The sequence below is a fragment of the Cydia splendana genome, chromosome 19, assembly GCF_910591565.1.
Source record: "Cydia splendana chromosome 19, ilCydSple1.2, whole genome shotgun sequence".
Taxonomy (NCBI): Eukaryota; Metazoa; Arthropoda; class Insecta; order Lepidoptera; family Tortricidae; genus Cydia; species Cydia splendana.
In genome coordinates this window covers 7,649,263-7,663,732 of record NC_085978.1, presented here as the reverse complement: position 1 = coordinate 7,663,732, position 14,470 = coordinate 7,649,263, and the positions used below count along the sequence as shown (strand labels likewise).

The window sequence follows — 14,470 nt, the reverse complement described above, 5'->3', positions numbered from 1 at the left end:
AGAAATAAAATGCTACTAGAAAAAGGTGACGAAGTGGATTAATTAATTTAATAGGATAACGATATATTAAATGTTTGCACATTTTTAATTAAAATGTTACAATTTTTGTGATCATTTACTATTTTTTGCGTTTACAATGATTATTTTGGAGCCATTTGCTTTAATAGGATAGCAAGATTTAAAAATTTGGTTATCATTTTACATTAAAATGGAGTTCTAATTTTGGTGGTCATTTACTATTTTTGGGTTTACAATGATTATTTTGGTGTCATTTTCTTTAATAGGATAGCAAGATGTAAAAATTTGGTTATCATTTCACATTAAAATGGTGTTTGAAATTTGGTAATCATTGACTATTTTTGGGTTAATAATGATTAGTTTGGTGTCATTTCCTTTAAAAGGATAGTAAAATGTAATAAAATTGGTAGGTAATCATTTCACATTAAAATGGTGTTATAATTTTGGTGATCATTCATGATTTTAGGGTGGTAAAATAGATTTTTTTGGTATTAAATTTTACTAAATCTGGTGATCTGTTAAATAGCAGTCATAAATAATTAATAAATATATACATACTTACATAAATATATACCGTCATTATAGCCAACTTTGCCACCAGGGGAAACTTTGCCCAAAACGACAATTTTAAACAAATTCGTTAATATAGAAACAATTTAAATACTTATGGCCACCCTGCTCTTTTTAGCAGAAAATAGTTAAATTTGTACCAAAACTATATACCGGACATGTGCACAACTTGACTTGGGAATTTTCAGCGAGTTGTCAAATAAGTATAGGTATATTTCGGCGGGCAAAAAAATGTTCAAATTTGAATGCAAATAGAAAAAAAAACGAGAACCGTTAGACAAATATTTCCGGGTTCCAGTTATAAAACATGAAGCATAGGTTATATCTAGTGATGTACCGACTATTGATTTGGCCGACTAGCCGACTAGCCGACTAATCGGCGCTCGAACGGCCGATTAGTCGGCCGACTAGTCGGCTAGTCGGCCAGATCATTAGTTTCGTATAAGTTCAGGTGAAAAACAATAGTTTTGCTCCTTTGGTTGCGCTATTCATCATATTAGCTTGGCTAAAAGGTGTTCTCTACAGGTTCATAGACCTATCACAAGAATCCTCGTTCAATTTCTGTCTTTAGTTCTTTTATTTTGCGATCCTACGTAAGAACCTATCCCCTGTGGTCAGCGTCTTTACGAGCAACGTACCCTGTCTAAGTCTCTATACCATTTAAAAAAAAACTGAATAATGATAATAAAAAAAATACTATAGAACTTGCACATGAAATTACACGAGAATCAGTTGAGATCGACCTGTAGAGGAATAAACCAGCCCCCCAACATACGATAACGGTCAAACGGTCAATTATATGAACAAAAGTTTTCGTATGCAACCCTGAATAGGTATTTTAGTAAAATAAACATAAAACGTATGGTAAATATTGACTGTTGATTTCTATTTTTTCTATTTTTCTTTCACTAATAAAGTGCCGACTAATCGGCCATTTTTGCCGACTAGTCGCCGACTAATCGCCGACTACAAATGTGGCCGGATAGTCGGCTTTCCCGACTAGTCGGTACATCCCTAGTTATATCCATTGAGGTTTAATCTAAAAAGGCCTAAATAAGACACAAAAGTTTTGGCGGTGGGCAATGTAATCCGGTAATTTACAGACCTATGGATGCCAACATTGCCGACCACCAAAAACGGCTTAGGGTTGTCACTTTTGACAAATTTACCCAACTTCGCAAGTAAAAGAAGGTTATGTTTGTACACTAAAGTAAGTTTATAAATATATACTGTATTTGATTGGTCTTATTATCCTTTATTTATTTGACGACCGGTCTGGCCTAGTGGGTAGTGACCCTGCCTACGAAGCCGATGGTCCCGGGTTCGAATCCTGGTAAGGGCATTTATTTGTATGATGATACAGACATTTGTTCCTGAGTCATGGTTGTTTTCTATGTATTTATTTATTTATATATTACATATATCTTCTTCTTCTTTTTCTTATCTTCTTGAGCTTACCGTGGGGCTTAGTCAATTTGTGTAAAAATGTCCTACAATATATATATGCTGTGGCGTTCGGGAAACTCCGGCCAAAGGTATTTCGCTCCCATGACCTGAAGCTCTCCACTAAAATTAGTGTATGCATGGCAGCGGTGCTGCCGAACCTGCTGTACGCATCTGAGACATGGGTCCTTTACCGTAAGCATATACGTACACTTGACAGATTCCACCTTAAATGCCTCCGAGATATTATGAATATCAAATGGACGGACCGGGTCAGAAACACAAACGTCCTGAGGCGCGCAAATGTCGGAGGCATTGAGGTGTATCTGATGAGGCGGCAGCTGCGGTGGTGTGGGCACGTGTCTCGGATGTCAGAAGACAGAGTGGCGAAGCGTATCTTCTTTTCAGAACTCCAGAATGGTAAGCGTAAAAGCGGTGGCCAGTACTTACGATATAAGGATGTTCTGAAAAGACATATGAAGAGATGCCAACTAGAGCCCTCTGACTGGGAGCGGAAGGCAGCGCAGCGGCCCGAATGGCGGCGCCTCATTAATGATAGAGTTAACATTTTTGAGACGGAACGCCGCAGTGAGCTCGACAAAAAACGTGATGAGCTTAAGGCTCGGCCGCCAACCTCAATTTCCTACAACTATGTAGGTGGTGTGCTGACGTGCCCAAAATGCGCTCGAGTATTTAGCAAGAAGATAGGGTACGTGAGCCACCTAAGAGCGCATCAGAGAGTGGATCAGCTACACTCTAATAATACGAGCTAAAAATTGCCTAGTCCAGAGCACACAGTCGCTGGGGCCGAAATCGGTCAGGAAAAGCATCATCATCATCATATATATTTTAATGTCTTATCCCTTTAACGCATGAAAAATACAGCTAAACTCATATTTTAGGCCATTAAACTATTGTAACAGGTTTTCTCTTAAGTGACAACCCTAGCCTTTGTAAAATGCTTAGGTGAGCCTTGTATGGAAATGGCCAAAAACGGGTAGGCAACATTGCCCACCAAATTTATTCAATAGTTTGTACACTTATCGCAAAGTTATTAACAGGGAACGGTAGGATTGCCCAAAACCTTTAATAAATGATCCTTAGACATCATCATCATACGAGCTGTATTTGAACACTAAATTGACGTGGGCAATGTTGGCGCAAACCCCGGATATCTTTGCCCGTCCTCTAAAACGCCAAAAACGTCGGTTAAACAAGATTTAAATTTTTTTTCTTCAATTAAAATGATGCGTTTGATCACTATGGACGTGCTGAGCAAAAAAAAGTCATATGATGTGATATATATTTTTTGAGAAATTCGTGTTTTTTTCAAAAAAAGCGGGCAAAGTTTGCTATATTCACGGTACATACAAACATGAACGCTGAAAACAATACACTCATTTTGTTTGGGCAGTCGTGTAAAAAACATGAACGCTGGAAACAATACACTCTTTTTTTTGGGCAGTCGTGTAAAAAGCGAACAAATAAGACTAAAAATGAAAAGTAAAGATGCTTTACATTATGCTCTAAAACGAAATGGCGCTGGGCAGGACATATAGCACGATACACGGATAAAAGATGGACATTAGAGACAACTAGATGGGAAGAACCAACGGAAAAGAGTCCTAGGAAAAGGTGGAAAGACGATATAAAAGCGATAGGAGAGGAATGAAGAAGAGTGCAATGGACAGAGAGGCCTGGCATAAGCTGGAGGAGGCCTATACCCAAGAAGGGGTTCCGATCACTGGTACCGTAGACCGGGGTGACTTTGGAAAATTTGGGGTTACTTTGATAGATTTAAAACGGCCATAGAATTACCATTATTCATTATTGACTGAAAATGTTCCTATACCTAGTTAGATTACTATATATTCATATTCACCTACTGTAAAAAATCTCGCATAAATATATATTATGGCTTAAAAACTAGAATTTTAAAGTCACCCCTGCATTTGAAAGTCACCCCGGTCAATGGTACCTAACTTTTAGGATGCACCCGGCCCAGACGTCCCAAAGGAATAAATATGATATAATCCCGCATTTAGAGTATCACAACCCGTATCTCATGAACATTTACATTTATACGTGTTAAATAAGTTCCTTTTATCAAAATTAATATACCGGATGTGGCCTGTAATATGAACAAAAAATTAAACTGTAGGCTGTAGTCCTCATACTGACCAACATTTGTTCAGCGACTTTTAAAAATAACTTGTGGTTTGATTTTTAATACACTTTAAAATGTATTCCAAGACGCAATGTATTGCGAATTTTGTTATGTTTAAGGCGTGACAAGCAACGTCAATCACAATGATATGGCGTGGCGATGGCGTCCATTGAAGATAATATTTATTTTGTATAAAAAATAGGGAGTCTACATACTTCATAATTTTTAAAAGTTGTTGAACAAAAGTGTCACCGTTTGAGGAGTACAATCTACGTTTTAATTATTTGCTCGTGTTACAGGCCACACCCGGTATACAACTCGGTATTAATTAAATAAAGCAAAGAAAAATATCGTGCCTCCGAAAATCAAGAAAAAAATATGTTAGAAACGGTGGCGTCATACCTTTAGCCTATGCTCGCGTAGATGGCGACACCGTTTGACATTTAACAATTTTAACACATATCAGTGAAAGAACAAGGATAAAAGTCAAATGGCGTTCTAAAAGTTTTAATCCTGTGTCGAAAGCCCAACAAACAAAAATTCCTCTTGTTGTGGCTTAAATGCCAAAAATTATATTCTTATATGAGCCATATTATCGCTTAATAAGTGTGCATTTGGGCACAAATTATAAGGACAATTACCTTATATACCCCTTGTAGTTGTTTTATTGTGAGCTTTCTTAATCTTGTACCTACGTGCTTTATTATGACACGCAACGAGGAAGTCAAACTTATAATGGCAAGGAAAGTGCTCTTAAAAAGCTAATATACTTATAAGAATCATATTGAAAGTATTAATAAGGGCAATAGCCCTTATACACGTTTTGTTATCGTCAGATTTAAGGGAGTAAAACTCATAACGGCACAACAGAGGCTCTTAAAAAGTCTTTGGGATTTATAACTGTGCGTTTATGTCTCTGCAATAGGTCTTTGTTCTTAGTGATTTACATTTGACAGTTTGTTCACAAAACTACACAGTTTGACAAAAAACTAATAAGTGTCATCCATTTTACTGAAAAGAAATTGAATTTTTAAGTATACATTACCCGAGTATATGCATATTTACTATGAAAACTGTGTGGGAATTCAATTTCATGGTAAAATGTGATATGCAGTGTGTTGTGTTCAGGGCTCGAAACCGGTATTGATATACCGGTTAATATCGTTCATAAACCGTTATATTATTTCGTTCATTAATAAACCGGTTAATTGATGGAACGCGAACTTTAAAATTTAGTTCTCTCTTCTAACCGGTTAGTTGAGAGAACCAAATGTTTTCGTTCTCGAGGAACGATATAATACCGGTTAATCTCAGCCGTCTACAATATTAATACATTATCCGGCTACCCGCTCTAAGTACTCGATCTCGATGTTGACTTGACGGTGCTGCTTGCTGACTGAATTGTTTATTTTTTATACTTTTTGGGCGTGTGAGTTTTGACTGTTGGTGTTGGTGGTGTTTTGTTACATTTAAAATGGATTCACAAAGTTGTAAATATATTCCGGACAGTCAACCATTTTTCAATGAAGAAGAGACCGATAATTTCGATTCTGACAACTGTAAGTAAAATAAGTGGGTACACATTTTTTTGATAATCCTAGTCTGAAAGGATATAACGCTCTGAATTGTATTAGCAGCTTCTCCTCCTATCCTCCTTGCATTTTGTATGCAAATTAAAAAGAATATTAAATGTTGGACGCTGGCGTGCAAATTATTTATTGTCTATAGATATTCATTTTGAATTTTGTTAATCCTTTTTAACCGAGTTCCAAATCCCAAAGGAGGAGGTTATCAATTCGATTGTAAATTTTTTTTTTATGTTTGTTACTCCATATCTCCGTCATTACTTAATTACTGGACCGATTTTGAAAATTATTTTATGATTGTACGTATATGCATACAGATTGGTTCCGTTTTTGTCAAAACCCAGTTCTGATGATGGGATCCATGAGGAATCGAAGGAACTCCTCAAATCTCAAGGGCATACATATAGTGATTTTTGGGTTTTTATCAACAAATTAAGCATATACATCCAAAAAAGTGACATTTGATGAAGTGGAACTGCTGATGATGATCAGAACGGAACTCTTCAACGACGCATAGTTCACGTTTGGCGATTTGTCGTCTTCGTTATGTTTGTTAAGCAAGTTAAGTTTTTAAGCCACATTTTTGTCAAGCTCGAGTTCTGATGACGGGATCCATGAGGAATCGAGGGAACTCCTCAAATCTTAAAGGCATGCGTATAGAGATTTTTGTATTTACATCAGAAAATCAAGCATTTTTATTAAAAACTGTCGCATTTGATGAAGTGGAACTGCTGATTGATGACTAGAACAGAACTCTTTAACGACGCATAGTTCACGTTTGGTGATTTCGAATTTCGATTTTGACTTGGACTGCGACCCGGACGCGAAACCAGAACCGGACTCATACCCGGATCCGGTTCGGACCTGGACCCGGACCTGGACTCGGACCCGGATTCGGACCCGGACTCGGACCCCGGACTCCGACCCGTACTCGGACCCGGACTCGGACCCGGACACGGACCCGGAACCGGATTCGGACCCGAGCTCGGAACCGGACTCGGACCCGGACTCGGACCCGAACTCGGACCCGGACTCGGACTCGGACCCGGACTCTTACCCGGACTCGGACTCGGAACCGAACTCGGACCCGGGCTCGGACCCGGACACGAACCCGGACTCGGAACCGAACTCGGAACCGGACTCGGACTCGGACTCGGAACCGCACTCGGACCCGGACTTGAACCCGGACTTGGACTCGGACCCGGACTCGGACTCGGACCCGGACTCGGACCCGGCCTCGGACGCGGACCCGGACTCGGACTCGGACTCGGACCCGGACCTTGACCCGGATAACCACTATGATACCTTAACTAAACATGGGGGCCACTTTTAGGGGGTCAATGAGAAAATATAAAAATAAAAAATTTCAAACTAAATCGTGTTGATATGTATGAAATAAAAGTTGTGAGAATCCAAATATATTTTTTTTATAATTTTAGGATAAACATTTTAGAAGTTATTCAAGTAAATAGGCAAAAACTGACCATTCCTCCCTTTATCTCCGACACTACTGGGTCTAAACTTTTGAAAAAAATTCATAAAATAGTTCTTTACCTATTAGATGACAGGAAAATCTATTAGAAATGTGCAGTCCAGCGTGAGTCGGACTTAATTACTTCGTTTTTGATCCGACCCTACGGGTTTTTCACTCACGTTTCACATAAAAAATACATTGTTAAAAATTGTGTAATGTTACATTTCTAATGTACGAACGGAACCCTTGCAACGCGAGTCTGACTCGCACTTGGCCGGTTTTTTTTTTAATTTTCAAGCAGATGGGCTAATTGATCGGCAAATATGAAACTGATTAGCTTTCTTGTATAAATAAATAATTGGTTGATTTTAATCAATAATAAAGATAATTAATAATACCTTCTTCTATAATCATTCTAAAGTTGCTATAAAAAAAATTATTAAATAAAATTATAAAATAAAACATCTGAAACTATTATTTATTAACAAACAGGAAAAACATGTAACAAACATACACTAATTAATTAATAAGTAGAAAAGTAATAAAAAAACAATAAACAAAAAACACATATTTCGGCGCACACAGCGTACTGCAGGACGCAAAAGGATTCCTACGCAGCGATACGCTTCGCTTTTTCGAGGAAAGCACTGATATTCTGCCGGTTACAAATAATAATACTCATTTTATCTTGCTGCGACGTTTTCAATTTAACCGGTTTATTTCGTTCCTCAAGAACGAAACGAGAACGTAATTGGTGTAAACCGTTATTTCAAAAGAACAGTTCTTTAACCGGTAACCGCAAACGGAAACGAAATCCATTTCGTTCCCGGGCAAATGAACGAAACCGGTTTGAGCGTTGAGAACGGTTTCCGAGCCCTGGTTGTGTTATCAACGCGCCCTTGTATTTCAGCGGATTTGTGCTAAAAATGCGGTTAATTATTTTGTCATGTTTTGAGCAAGGCCATTATAAGAGCAAAAGCAATTAGCACATCGTCTACAAATACTTACTTTATAAGAGTCAAAACTTTATAATAGCAACAGGTGTTGCTTATGATTCGCCATTTACATATAGTTAGGGTTCCTTTCTCACAAGTGAAATCCCGTGCCTATCTATAATTAGTCAAAACTGCTTATTTAGGTCTCCGTGCCTTCGCTTGAACCACATTATGAGATAACACCCTTGTAACTCAGCCCTAATCAAGCGAATTCTTCAACTAGTAGCGCCATCTATCGCGCTACCCAAGTACTAATGTCGCCCGGTTGCCAGCGCGCGGCTGCTTTCTCTCCAGTACGCTTTTGTAACTCAGCCGAGCAACACGTTTACAAAGCAAGTTTAAAAAGATCAAGAAATTTAAACCGTAAAAATATTTTGAAAACCTCCGACTTCGTGACATTCCGCTCGGTGCCCATGGCCCAGCGACGAGACGCAGTGACCTTCCTACAGGCACCGTCACAAAAAGTACACGGGTACTTACGCCTCATGGCCTCGTCCTGTGGGACAACAAGCGTCGTCCTGTGGGACAACAAGCGTCGTCCCGTGAGACGACATGGCGTCGTCCCGTGAGACGACATGGCGTCGTCCCGTGAGACGACATGGCGTCGTCCCGTGAGACGACATGGCGTCGTCCCGTGAGACGACATGGCGTCGTCCCGTTAGACGACATGGCGTCGTCCCGTGAGACGACATGGCGTCGTCCCGTGAGACGACAAGCGTCGTCCCGTGAAATGACATGGCGTCGTCCCATGAGACGACATGGCGTCGACCCGTGAGACGACGAGGCGTCGTCCCGTGAGACGACAAGGCGTCGTCCCGTGACACGACATGGCGTCGTCCTGTGATATCGTCCTGACAATCGACATGGTATTGTCCTGACTGACGACATGGCAGCGTCTTGTAAGACGACGAGCATCGTCTCGTTAAAAGACCTTGTGACATTCCGCTCAGTGCCCGTGGCCCAGTGATGAGACTAAGTGAGCTCTTATAGCCATCACCATAAATAGAATACCTACGGGTATAAATGGCACACGGCGTCGTCCCGTTGGACGACAAGCGTCGTTGCGTGAGACGACATAGCGTAGTCCCGTGAGACGACATGACATCGTCCTGTGGGACATCAGGCGTCGTCCTGTAAAACGATAAGGCGCCATCCTGTGATACGACAGGCATCGCGATGAGTTAAGTCATCATGTGAGAAGACATTGCGCCATCCTGTGGTATCGTCCCGTGAGAGGATATTGCGTCCCATAGGACTACAATGCATTGTTCCATAAGACTACATTTTGTCGTACCGTAAGACATTAATGCGTCGTCCTATGAGACGATATCGCATCGTCCTATGAAATGACATTGAAATGACGTTGTCTTGTTAAACCAAAACCGTTGTCTCATGGTCTACCATTAATACGGTAGCGGACGTCTTATTGGTCGCTTTATCGTTCGATGTCTGCACGGTGGGCCTCGCATTTAAGATCTGCGTGGTCATGAACCAATGCACGACTTAGTTAGTGGCGTCATCATCATTGTAGCCGACCAAATGGTGTGTCACCTTTTAGAACGACGAGCAGCAGAATTTCTATTAGCGGGTTTGGCGCGAAATTGATAACGAAATGCAGTTACAGTTATTGTCTCAACCTGCCAGGAAAAAGGAAGGTTTCCGTCTTGGTCGTGTACAAATGTTGGTCTGGGTCGATAACAAACAATTGCCGTGAGATACCAAACAAATCAAAAATATACATTCTGAGGATCCTAAACTGTATGACTAACCGGCATGAAAAATAGCAGTTAAGAAACTGTGAAAAGGGAAAAGTACAAAGTGAAAAACCTTGTGTTATACTTTGCCCAACTAGATCCTATACCAAAAAGAGAGAGGGGGAGGCAAGGAAAATTGACGTTAGCCTTAAAGAAGGAAAGAAAACTAAAACTCTCTCTTCTGAATAGGAATGCCAATTCATTAACGGCTCTGTCATAGGCTAACAAGAGATATCTCTTTATTGCGGCTCTAAACCTGAAAAGAATAGAGTTTATGATACTCATATATATTAGTGAAAAATCATCGCACTAAATCCCTCTTTAGAATGATGAATCACTGACTGATGACTAGTCAGGTTGATAGTGTCTTTGGGAATACTGAAGCATCTCCTGTATACTCGCTAAATATTGACCATTAGCTAAAAAATTGCGGTCTGTTACAAAGAGAAATCTTTTACTTACTTTAAATCGTCTACTATGTAGCTGTGAAACAGAGACCACTGAACTAAGAGTAACACGTAGAAAACAGCAAGTACCTTCCATCGCATTCCGTCCAATAGACCGAACTGACAAATGCATTTATAATGTAATTAGTGCTCTATTCACATCAGTCAGGTAGAAACTTGTGAAATTAGGTTCAAAATTCAAGTAACAAGCTCCACTTCGGAAGATTATCTAAGCAGCGGGTTGTCAATCGACCTGCCGTTGGTATAACAATCATACATCATAAAACGTTGACCATAAACGTTACATAGTTCAATTTCAAAGGAAATGAACTCTTACTGGTAATATAACTATCGGAAACAGACGGTATTTGTAGGAGGTGCTTTCACAGAATGTCTAAAAGGACCAACTAGTAAAATATTAAATTAGTATGGCAATCCGCATAGTTACCCATGATTGTTCAATAGGTGAAACATCGGTTTCTTTAGTGGTAAATGTTATGCCTATGTAGAAGATGAAGCTCCCCTTCAAGTTATGTAAATAAATAAAGAATTTATGAAAAGATTTTTCGGTAGTTTAGTTAGAGTGGAGTTACTGATTCTGTTTCGAAAAATCGCGAATTGAATTAGAGGTGAAGCCGCCTAAGAGAACTAAGCTGTCGAACCAATAGCCACGGTCCACGGCTTTACATCTAACGATGATTGTTTAATTTCTCCAAATAGACAAATTAAAATGAAGTCACTTCAGAAACTTTGAAACCATGTGGACTGCGGGGCAAGCCAACGTACATACAAACGTACAACGTACGTAAACGTACACACATGCGTAATATGTAGAAAATATTTGCAGGCAGTCACCGATAGCAGATACCGGATTCTGAAAGAACACGGATCAGAAATATCCTTCTTTCGATTTCCAGATGAGAGGTTTCCTTTGCAGATAAGGAAGTACTCACGTGATTTTATAAAAGAACAACAACATACGGTGGTTCAGGAAAAAATGCAAGATCTAAGTGAAATATGATCCCAGTAGTGACTCATGACTACAAATATGTTCGCCGGTTAAATAGAGCCTGCAATTTACTCTGAAAATCAACACTAGTTCTGCTGTCATTGCCAGATCTAAGTACAATAAGCTTAGCTGAAAGGTAGTAGTCCAGGGTTTACAGCATACTGTTGTAACAGGTCTCGTAGGGCATGTAATTGGAAACGTCATCGTCAATGCAATCAATTAGAGTTCCAGGTGTAGTACCCTACAAAATCATCGTGTCTTGGTTATAGGGCAGATGCGCTGCTAATAGAATTACAGCATTAGTTGTGAAGACAACTACAATTCATATATTTATATATTCATGATAATATGCTTATATCATTAAATACAGTAAATATGAGATGTCAGTAGACATATATCAACGTTACGTCAGGCGTAGCTCACTCCGCGATTTCGTCGCGTCGCTACAAGTACATGCGGCCCACACCAATTTTGGTGTCTAGCACTAGTAGTTGCCGCGCACCGCTATGGAACGGACGCCTGCTCGCGCTTGAGCCACCCTGCGGTCATAATCTGTCGTAATAGTACATACTATTATTTATTGTATGGTTACGTCAAGGTAGTGACATGAATATAATATGTCGCAGAAAGGCCTAGATCATCAAATAATTGTTTATTTGTGGGCATCATGATGCCTAATTAACCCTAGGGTTCCCTCAAGATCATCAAACGATACACAACTTGATTGCACGAAAGCCAATAAACAACATACAACGTCCTTGTATTGCTAAATTTCTAATCAAAAGTACCTACAAATTAATAATAATAATAATTCAGCCTATACACGTCCCACTACTGGGCACAGGCCTCTTCTCACTCGCGAGAGGGCTTGGGCTATAGTCCCCACTCTGGCCTAATGCGGATTGGGGCTTCAAAGTACAAATTAAGTAATCAAATTAATATTTGGTAATGAACGCGTCTACACGTGTTAAGGTTTGACAGGAATTGTGCCACAGCATAGCCCGCGCGCGCCGGTGCTGGCGCAGCACTTGAGATTAGATGACATCATGAGACACCCGTGGTTTGTGCCACTGCAATGGTATAATGCCAAGAACTTACTGGTTCGGACCAATATACAAATAATAATAATGTTTTAATTTGTCTGGGTGTTACGAAAGTTCCGCAATTGGTTTGAAAAGGTTGCACTACAATTTAAAGTAGATAGGTCCACCTCCTCTACTCTTACTCAAAGAGTCTTTCATCGTCAGTCAAGAGGTTCTTACACTCTTATTAGAAGATCGTATGTATACGAAAGCATTAAAAACTCACAAATCGTGCTAAGTCTAACAATAAAGCACAATCCAGTGCACAAGCACAAGCGCGAACCATAAAATCTTCAGTTTGGGAATCAGCTTGCCACCAGAAAGAGTGAACATTAAACAACCTACAATTACAAGCCTTTATTATAATTAGCCTAAAAATTATGGGTGAAGGCATTGGAATTATTCAAAGATTAAAAAATCCTCTAAAATATCCTACTTGGTAGACGGATCTTCAGTCTACGCACAATATCATGGTGAGATGCCATCCACAATAACTGGAGTTGTCAGCATCACTTTAAATTCATAATCATCGCCTCCATACGATTGTCACCTTCGTGTCAGTGATTCTGTTCATTCGTTACATTCGCTTGCATGACTGACAAGCATATAATATAAGCTTGGTTGACCCGGCACCAGCCTAATTGGCAAGTTTTCAGTTATCTGTGGGGAGTAATACATTTAGCAGCATAATTGTAACTTAAAATAGGTAGGAGCCTACCATTTCATATAAGAATTAATATCTATTCATGGCTTACTATTAATATGGTTGTTTTTAAAGCAACCCTCACCTAAAACTAATCAGTAAGGAAGGATGTATTATCGCCTCAGTTGAAACTACTGCTAGGTTGTTGAGAGTTGTTACTTGTTAGTAACGCATACATTAAATCATGAAGTGTTGTATTTTCTTCTTCACTTCCTGACGCTACTTTCAGGCAGAGGAGTACTTGATTCGAAATAAATCTCAATTGCTTCCACAAATAAAAACATCATGTTTATAATTTTTAACACATTTACGGAATAAGTTGTCCTTATGTAATGATAGCCCATTAAAAAATAAACCTGGTATACCTAGTCAATAACTATGTATTAATATCTAAATAATGTCAATATCGTATTGTAGTGGGTACCTATACAAACCTTTGGTTATTTGTCCACATTAAAAGTCATATTACATTACATCTGGCCTATGATGCAACTTACCAATTTACATTAAATTGTTGGAAAATACGATAAATCAGAGAGGACCCAAGTTTTTCCAATTAGTTACAAAATTTTTAAACAGTGGATGGGCCGGCAGTGCTTTATTTGTGTTAAGCAGTAGTAATATCATGACATCATACAACAAAACCTTTTTATCACCTAGTGGGCTATTGTAATGAAAGAATCAGGTAATTTGGACGGGTTTAATGTAAAACTCACTCGATGAGGTTCACGTTACATGCATCAGAGCTACTACTTCAGATAGTGGTTACACTTAAATTTGTACGACCTACAAGTACCTTCTTGTCTTTAATTATGATTTTAGGGACAGTCTTTCAACTAATAGTCACACAGTTTTGTTTTATATAAAAAGTTAAGTAGTTTTATAGTCGCAATGGATAACTTATGTTGCCAGTCAGTGCTAACAATTGATTACAAATGATGATGATAAGCCTTGTTATTCTGAACTTCTCTTTTGTGTGAGTGCTAGACATGTTCTTGTTTGTTATAATATGTCACGAAGCTCAGTTTGCCTCTTGGCATAGGCCTCCTCTAACATTTTCCATTGTGACCTGTCACGTGCAACCCTTCTCCAGTGATGTCCAACCGTGAGTTTTAGGTCGTCTTCCCATCTTGTCTGTTGGTGACCTCTACTTCTCTTGCCATCCCTGGGGTACCAATCCGTGACTGTTTTGCTCCATTTCTCTTGTGGATCACGTAACATGT

The 14,470-nt window shown here is 39.3% G+C and overlaps 1 protein-coding gene and 1 long non-coding RNA gene across 2 annotated transcripts in view; one reads left to right on the top strand and one right to left on the bottom strand.

Moving 5' to 3' along the window:
- The window catches only part of LOC134800287 (uncharacterized), a 197,310-nt gene that overhangs the window by 125,363 nt on the left and 57,477 nt on the right, over positions 1-14,470 (top strand). The window lies entirely within an intron of this gene.
- Positions 1-14,470, bottom strand: part of LOC134800242 (uncharacterized) — a 310,488-nt gene that overhangs the window by 257,584 nt on the left and 38,434 nt on the right. The window lies entirely within an intron of this gene.